This window comes from Chanodichthys erythropterus, chromosome 5 (assembly GCF_024489055.1).
Source record: "Chanodichthys erythropterus isolate Z2021 chromosome 5, ASM2448905v1, whole genome shotgun sequence".
NCBI classification, from domain to species: Eukaryota; Metazoa; Chordata; class Actinopteri; order Cypriniformes; family Xenocyprididae; genus Chanodichthys; species Chanodichthys erythropterus.
In genome coordinates this window covers 15,296,424-15,305,292 of record NC_090225.1, presented here as the reverse complement: position 1 = coordinate 15,305,292, position 8,869 = coordinate 15,296,424, and positions in this window count along the sequence as shown.

Below are 8,869 nucleotides of genomic sequence, written 5' to 3'. Positions count from 1 at the left end.
GGTTACTTTTATTATCAGATAAATTACATGCATAATTCTGTCATGAAACTCTAGATGACACAGGCTGATAGTCCATATCACATTTGCAGCCAATGAGCTTGTTGCTTACACTTTTAAATGGCTGGTTACATTCGCTTTAGCAGTTTGCAGCGTACTTCAGAGTTCCTCTAAAACCCTCCACCTTCCCCAGCTCCACCTGTATAGGTCTGCTATTGGTTATTGATGTGCAGCAGTACTATGACTTACTCGAAGAAACATATCAGCATATGTATTGGCAGTAGCAAATTCCTGTACTTGCTCTGCAGCAGCAGCTATAATCTACAACAACAGCATTAATCTGCATTCAATAGCAGCGTAGCAGATCTATTCCGCCAAGACCAAATACATTAACATTGTCTTATCCATTACGCTAAAGATCGTCCGAGAGTTGTCATGATAGAAATAACATTACTGTGTATATTTTATTTTTGTTGTTTTTTTGGACCATTTTATGCACAAATTACTGTATAAAATGTATGCACAAAAACAACACTAAAAATAAACTATAGGCCTAATATTATAAAAAACAATAAATATTATTTAAATTCAATTCAATTCAATTCAATTCAATTCAATTATATTATATTATATTATATTATATTATATTATATTATATTATATTATATTATATTAATTATATTATATTATATTATATTATATTATATTATATTATATTATATTATATTATATTATATTATATTATATTATATTATATTATATTATATTATATTATATTATATTATATATGGCCATAGTAAAAAAAACAAGTTGTTTTTATTCATTGCATACAGGTACTAGATAAATGACATTAAAATACATCAGCATCTCAATTTAGGGAGACTTGTCTAAAACCATTATATGCACTGGCTATTGTGGATTCAACCAGGTCACACCCAGAGAACAAATATACAGTCCATTAACAGGGGCTTCCTCAGAAATCCTCCCCTGACTGCAGATCAGCTGACTATATTCAGCCTAAAACCCTCCTTTTATCAAGAGTACATCAGAGAGTTCAGACAGGAGTCACTGCTGCACAGAGAGGCTGATGAGCAATGAGAGGAGGAGAGCTGAAGCGTATAAAGAATAGATAAAATATGACTTTATTGTGTAATGTCATTTTTAAGACATTACACTAAACCAGTGTTAACAGGTGAGTTGCATCATGAATGTGTCCAAAGCATTTAACTGTAACCAGAAAGCTGTCCTCCAAAACTTTCCCTTTCCCAAGTAAGCCATTTGATCATAAGCTGCATTTCACAGCTGAAATCTCAAAGGGGAGATGGGATGGAGAGATCAGATAGGACATTTGAGTTGAAGCACAACGGTTTTTCTCCCACTCACTTCTCTCTCTGACCTCTCAACCCTCTCTGCATTAATCATCAACACACATCCAGAGAAGAACGGACCCAGTTCAGTCTCAAAACACCATGAGTGATCAACAGAACATTTGAATGCATTTTATTTAGTGTTATGGTGATTTATAGATATTTATACTTTACATTTGGTCAGAAATGTTATAGATATTCATACTTTACATTTGATCAAAAATGGTGTTGACACAAGAAAAACCCTACACTCAAAAAAAAAAAAAAAAAAACATCCTGTGAAATTTACAGTAAAAAAACAGCAGTTGTGGTTGCCAAAAATTTACCAGAAAAAATATGGTAGCAACATTTTTACAGATTTATCTTAAATTTATGGTAAAAAAACGCATTTCATATAATATAATGTTAATATACCAACCTATTGAAGTACTAAAATCTGTTGTGACGAGCAGGGCGGGCGAGAGCCATGAGGGAACGAGTCTCTCACGGAGGAGCTCCGGAGGCATAAAAGGAGGAGCGACTACAGTGAAGGACGAGAGAGGACCAGGCCTGGACTTTATGTTATGTTTTATTATGTTTGTGTGGCCGGCAGACGTCCGCGAGGGTCTGCCAGCATTACTTTCGTTTTGTTCTTTGTTTATTTTATATTAAAGTTTTGTTGAATGTTCGCCGGTTCCCGCCTCCTTCTTCCCACATCTACTGACCTCGTTACATCTGTTTTGTACCTTTCTAATACACTTACAACAACCAAAAACAGCTGGTGATGAGAAAGTCACACGATGAATCAAAACTCATCACAATAAGCTTTTCCACAATTTGAGAAGGTAAATACTAATATATAAAAGTTGCATGCCTTTTTCGTCCTGGAAAATTACAAAAAAAAATAATGATGACTCATCCTGCACTACACAGATTTTTGTCCAATCAGATGCTCTCTAGACTGAGAATGTCCCACCCACTAACATGCAGATGTACTAACCTTTTCATTGCCACATTTTTTTCTTCCTTTTCTTCTTTTCTTTTTTTTTTTTTTTTACATCACTGTATAAAATATACACAAAATCTGCACAAAAAATAATTGAGACTGCACTGCTGATGGTCAGATTGCAGTATATACAGTAGTCAACATTTGAAGTGGATCAAAACCTTTCATCAAAATTGTCCTAAAACCTTCTTAGGACAACTTATTTCTTAGGACAACTTTGATAAACTTTTTTGATCCACTTCAAATGTTGACTACTATAGTTATATATATATATATATATATATATATATATATATATATGTTTTGTGGTTGTATAAAAAAGTGGAAATGGAAGAGTTTCGCCCGCAGTATACATACTTTTCGAAAGAGACGAAGACCATGCATATACTCCAAATGGGTCAAGAATAGCATGCAATTTACTTTGGGTATGCTTTTTTTAAGCATTTTAGGAATTTTACAGGAATGCTAAGGGGTTAAATGGCCAGAATTTGTCATATTTCTTAAAACTTACAAAACTACCTCAAGTATCTGATTTTGTTTTACTTTTTAGTTCAATTTTAAAACTCTATCTATATTCTAGCCTATAATCCTCTCACAATTCTCCAAATGCTGTTTGGTTTCTGGGTCTTATTCTATTTGTCACGTAATTGTATTCATTGGTGTTGCCTTGCCCAGATCCGGTATTTATTCAACATGTCTGTGCGGGAGAGGAACAGCAGCCGTTATCTCCAGTGATAATAACGCTGTGACATAAGAGGAGCCATTGGTGTGGGCCCAGCCGTGTTTTGGAGAAAAGAAGGCAGAGGGGAAAAGAACAGAACAGAGTGGAACAACATGGAAAAGCAGTGCAGAACCGGCTGTGGCCAGATTTGTTGTCATCATGAGTGCACAGAGAGTGATAAATGCAATAAACAAGGAACGCATAATATATTTATCTCACATAGGCTTCACACATACACTCACAACATTATGCTAATATGCTTTAGAAGCTAATTTAATGTAGAGATATTGATGCATAGATTTACATAACTTTTTAAAAAATACTATAGATATAGATATATTAGGGGTTTAACACAGTACACAAAAATGACGGTACATACATATACCTTGGTTTTGAAGTCACAGTTCGGTACAGCAGTGTGAGAAAATTAAACTCTTTTTTCTTTAAATAGTGGTTTACTGAATTATTATTACACTGTAAAAAATGACCGTGATTTTAACAGTAAAAGACTGTAAAAATGCTGAGGTGAAAAACTATCAATTGGTTTACAGAAAGTTTCCTTACTATATACGGTGAATAACTGTAATAGATCTAACGGTACATTTAATGTAATTTTACCGTAAAATACTGTTAAATTCACAGTTTTTGGAAGTGAAAAATAACAATTCATTGTAAAATTTACAGTGAAAAAACGTTAATTGACATTCCCACAATTCCCTGCGTGACACTTCACATTTGATATATTTTTGTTGAAATAACTCTGTTTCTTCTTAGTTTTTCTCATTTTTTCTAATCAGTTATGTGCATTAGGGTTTTATGTTACATCTAATGTTGTTAAATTAATGTTTATTGCATTTTTAAAATTTCATGCATGTTACCATGATGGTGTTTAGTGTGTGTGTGAATGACACTTTGTGCACCTTCTATATGTTAGTGTTGTCCTTCTCAGCTTGTGGAAAAGATGCTTGTGATGAACTTTGATTCATCATGTGATTCTTATCACCACTGTGCTTGCTGACTGTCAGTGAATTAAAAAGGTACAAAACAGATATTAGTACTTCATTAGGTTGGTAAATTAACATTATATCAGTTAATGAAATACGTTATTTTACCGTAAATTTAACCGATTTTTTTTTACGTTGCTACTGTATTTTTTACGGTAAATGGCAACCACAGCTGCCGTTTTTTTACCGTAAATTTTACTGGGATTTTTTTTACAGTGTAGCATTAATTATTTTTAGCATTAAATCTAAGTCTAAATGTACCATTTCTTGGTATGTTCACCTGAAACAAATAGTATGGATCACATTCAGTGATCAATGTGTTGTTTTTTTGGTATCTGTGTTGAAATGTTTTTGTATTCACTGCCATTACTTTGCCTTTTGATGCAGAAAAAAGTAATGTGGCTGAAACAGATGAATATGCCACTTCACATGCAACTACTGTGCCAACTTTCCAGTGTAAAGATGACATTAGAATATGATAGGTGTGGCTCAACTGCTCAGATTTAGAGAAAATTTGTAACAAAAAAATTAATCTAAAAACTTTGTAGCCATCTTTTTCCTGTTCCTCTTAGGTAAGTACAGCTTTTTGCCTTGGCAGAATACCCAAGCTACAGTGAATTATAGTACAATTTAGAAAATGACCAGTAGACAACTGTTTTTGCCAATAAAAATGTCTAAGGTTATGCTATATGGAATAAGTTATGTAATTGCTGGAGACAGCCAAGCACAATACGTCAGCATATGGAAACCTCAACTATAGTCCCTGGTCAATCCATTACATTACATGAGAAAACATATTAATCTATTGCTCTGATTTTACCCATCATTCATTTCAACCATAAGATCAGTAGCTTATGGCATTTTCAAAGAAATACATCATGTTATCAAACTGTGTAAGCGTGTTAAAAAACATTTTGAGGGGTCACAGACATGCGCAAATAGACAAAAAAATTATAAAGATCACACTGTTGTTTTAGACAGTATTTCAGTCCTCATTCACATCCGAAAATGTGCAGGAAACTCACTGGCATGTAATGATGACAGCAGATTGTCTGTAATGCATGAACTGCCTCCCCTTTTCTGCATCTCATGTGAATGTGCGAGGCCTGTGCAGTGGTTCATGACAGCGATCCAAGCACGTTCTCAATGAGATAAATCTGCAATTGCATTTTCCACTTATCTGCCTTATCTCATGGAGCCGTCCCTACCTCCTTCCACCCCTTTCTTTGTAAAAACACTGCACAATTTCAGCTCTTTTAAATGGGTGATTCATTGGAATATTGTATGTTACAGTTATTTTCATCTCATCATCTCCTAAACCACAGTCCAACCACAGTTTCTTGTAGAAGTCAGCCGTTTGCAAGAATTTCTTTTTCAGGGCAATATTAATATTATTTAATGTTAATTATTGTATGTAATAAAATATATTTATATTTTTCTCATAATATATCTGTAATTACGACATGGTGTGAATGCAGCACAAGCTCGTTGTTTTAGTTTAGGAGGAACTGTAAAGGGTAGCTGCTGTTTGTTTGTGGCGTTCGTTGACGGGTAGGTAGGACATCAGGGGCCATGTGTATAAAGCTTCTAAAAAATGCTTTTAAAGGTGATACAGAGGATCTTTTCGTCAACTGAGAATCCAAAGACTGTTACTGAGTTTTTGAAATGAGCGCATGCATAAGAACAACCCCCCTCCTTCACAGCTCATTTCGAGGGAACGCCTCCCAAAACTAGTGCACGAGTATTGGAACAGGAGTGTTTACCACCGGCATTCGCTGTGTCGTGTTCGTGGATTCATTATGTCGGACTTACCGCAGGTAACTCACAATCTACAATTGTTATTCCTGTCTCCTGACAAAAACATTGCATGCTGTGGAGTGTGGAAAGTTACTGGAGAGCGCAGCCACGCTCGTCTCTCACAAGGAACGTCACGGCAGTGATTGACAAGCCAGAGGGCTGATGTTTTCAAGGCCCTACCTCGTGCACAGATGATGTATATTAATATTATTCCTTTTAGCGCACTTAATAAATAGTCTTTTATCAGTTAGTAAAGACAGTTTCAAGTAATATTGCAATAATGTATAAAACAAAACATCCTCTTTAACACCTTTAAGAAGGGCTTAAGCTTTGACTTAAGTTTCAAAAAATTCTTAGTAAACAGTAGATTAGGAGCTATTTATAAAGAAGCTAAAAGCAGCTCTTAAGTGTTGTGAACTAATGACTACAATGATTTCAACCCAAAAAGTGGCTGCCCTCAACCTTTGAATCAGCCAATACTGGGCCAGCAAGGGTGAAGTTACAGCAGCATGACACCAATCATTTCATGCAATTATAATAAAATTATTTAATTAAGACACTAAAGCATTTTAATAATTAAATTTATTTAAAAAAAATGCATTGTGCAAAATTATCTTAAGTATTTATGCTGTGGAATCCTTTTCTATTTATATATGTCTCCTCATTTACAGTTATGTTGTAATGATGCAAACATGAGTTCCATCAACAGCTCCAAGGAAGCATGCAATAAAAAATTAAAGTGGCTTGCTTTTGCCACATGGTTTGAAGATCAGTTGGAAAGTCAATGAACTATACAGTATAGGCCAAAAGTGATGTCAGGCCTAGGAAAATTGACGTTAACTCTTTATCCAGATATTATTAAAAACGTGTTAAAGATTTTGTAAAGATATTGCATACTGTGCTTGGAGTCAGTTGTTTTATTTTTGATAATGCATTGAAACATGTCAAAATGTGCCAACATAATTTTTGGCCAGGCTGTCATACAAAAACAAGAGAGAACCAACAAAACATTATTTTTCTATGCATTATTTTTTTAAATTTTTTATTTTTAGAGATTTGTAGAGTGGGAGAACTCATCAAATTAATAGGTATATATATATATATATATATATATATATATATATATATATATATATATATATATATATATATATATATATATATATATATATAGATATATATATATATATATATATAGATATAGATATATTAGGGCTGTCAATCAATTAAAAATTTTAATTACATACTCTGTGATTAATTAATCTAAATTAATTGCATACATAATTTTTGCTGTGAAAGTATTAAATATTTCAATTCAAATGAATCAATGCAGGGTTTTTCTGGGGTCAAAAATGGTCTTCGGTGGTGACAGACATGGTCATCCACACAAACAGTAAAAAGTGCCCTACCCATGTGATCTGCGAGCCCGATACTGACAATAAAGTACCCGTCACTTTCACTGTAATTCTTTCTTGCCCTCTTTGCAAAAAAAAAAAGAGAGATTTTATAGCTTTTATAGCTCCCCTTGCTTTGTTCTGGTTTCACCTCACTCCAGTCTAAACTAACTGATTTTATAGGCAGGCCTAATTTACTACACATTGTCATTTAAATAACCTGAAAATATTGTGGATTATTAAGGCTAATTTTACTAACCACTCTTGCTAAATGGGGTAAGCACCCTTATGTTCTCATTTCAGAGATGTTCGAGTAAATGATTCATTATAGACCGTGTGGACAGATCAGTTGTTGTCATGATTCATTAAAATGAATCTGTTCAAATGAGTCATTAGGTTGCGAATTGGGAATAAATTGCGAATCGCGACTGTTATTAGGACATCGCAAAAGATTTGTCAACACAGAAAACACTTCACCACTGGATAGGATTTTCTTTTTGTTTACTGAAAGTGTGGTTTATGTCAGCTGCACGTGCAGGGCGCCTGTCAGAGAAGATGAGGTGACGTTCTTTTGAACACTATTCACACCCAGCGGTTATTCAGGAAAACATTCTCCGAATGCGCCTCGTGAAACATGGATTCGGTCTTACGAACTTTTAGCATTGTGTCAGTTGATTTAGATGATTATGTGTGAGGTAGGGAGAGTGCAAAGACGGTGCTTACTTTGAAGAGAGCTCGCGTGCACGAGGGAGGAGCTCTGCTCGTTCTGTCCGTCAGCGCAGCAGTCGTCTCCCTCCTTCATTTTACAGTCGAATGGTGGCTAGAACGGCTCCAGGTTCAAAGGTCAATTCAGAATGGATTAATTGGCGTTATTTTTTTTTTACGCGTTATTTTTTTCTCAGATTAATTAATCAAAATTAACGCGTTATTTTGACAGCCTTAATATATATATACACATATATTTGACCACTTCTATTATTGATTGCTATCAGGATGCTATCAGGATGTGAAGAAAATGTGAAAAGAGTTTCAGGATTTAAAGAGAGTTTCAACCAGTATAACAATAAGTGGTTATGAAAAACTTTGCCTAGCTTTAAAGGTGCTCTAAGTGATCCTGGGTGGAGTAACTTCCTGTTGACGTTCGAAGGGTTGTCAAACAAAACAGAGGCTAGCTAGACCCTCCCTCCTCCTCCTCCCCCTCCCCTCCGTGCTTCCTGAAACAGTCATGAACGTGCATTTAAAATCATTCTTGTCTGTTATTGGCTGGAGCATGTTTATTATGATTCGTGGTCCAGGCTGGACCATATTGTTTTTATTGTCATTTTCGGAGCTTGTGGCGACTACAGAGACTGCGTTTTTTTTTACAGTGTGTTCAGGAGACAGGCAGCTAGCGGATAGTGAGGAGATGTTTGCTGTATGTAACAAAAAATGTTTTGGCCTAAAAACGCGTGACATCACTTAGAGCACCTTTAAGTTTGGAAGGAAAAGTCCTAAATATGCTTTATTAAATGTATAAGTTGCACGGGGAGAGGATATAAATCACATTTGATATTTTGATATTTAATCCAAATTATTCACTATCACTCCCATGACTGAATGGCCAG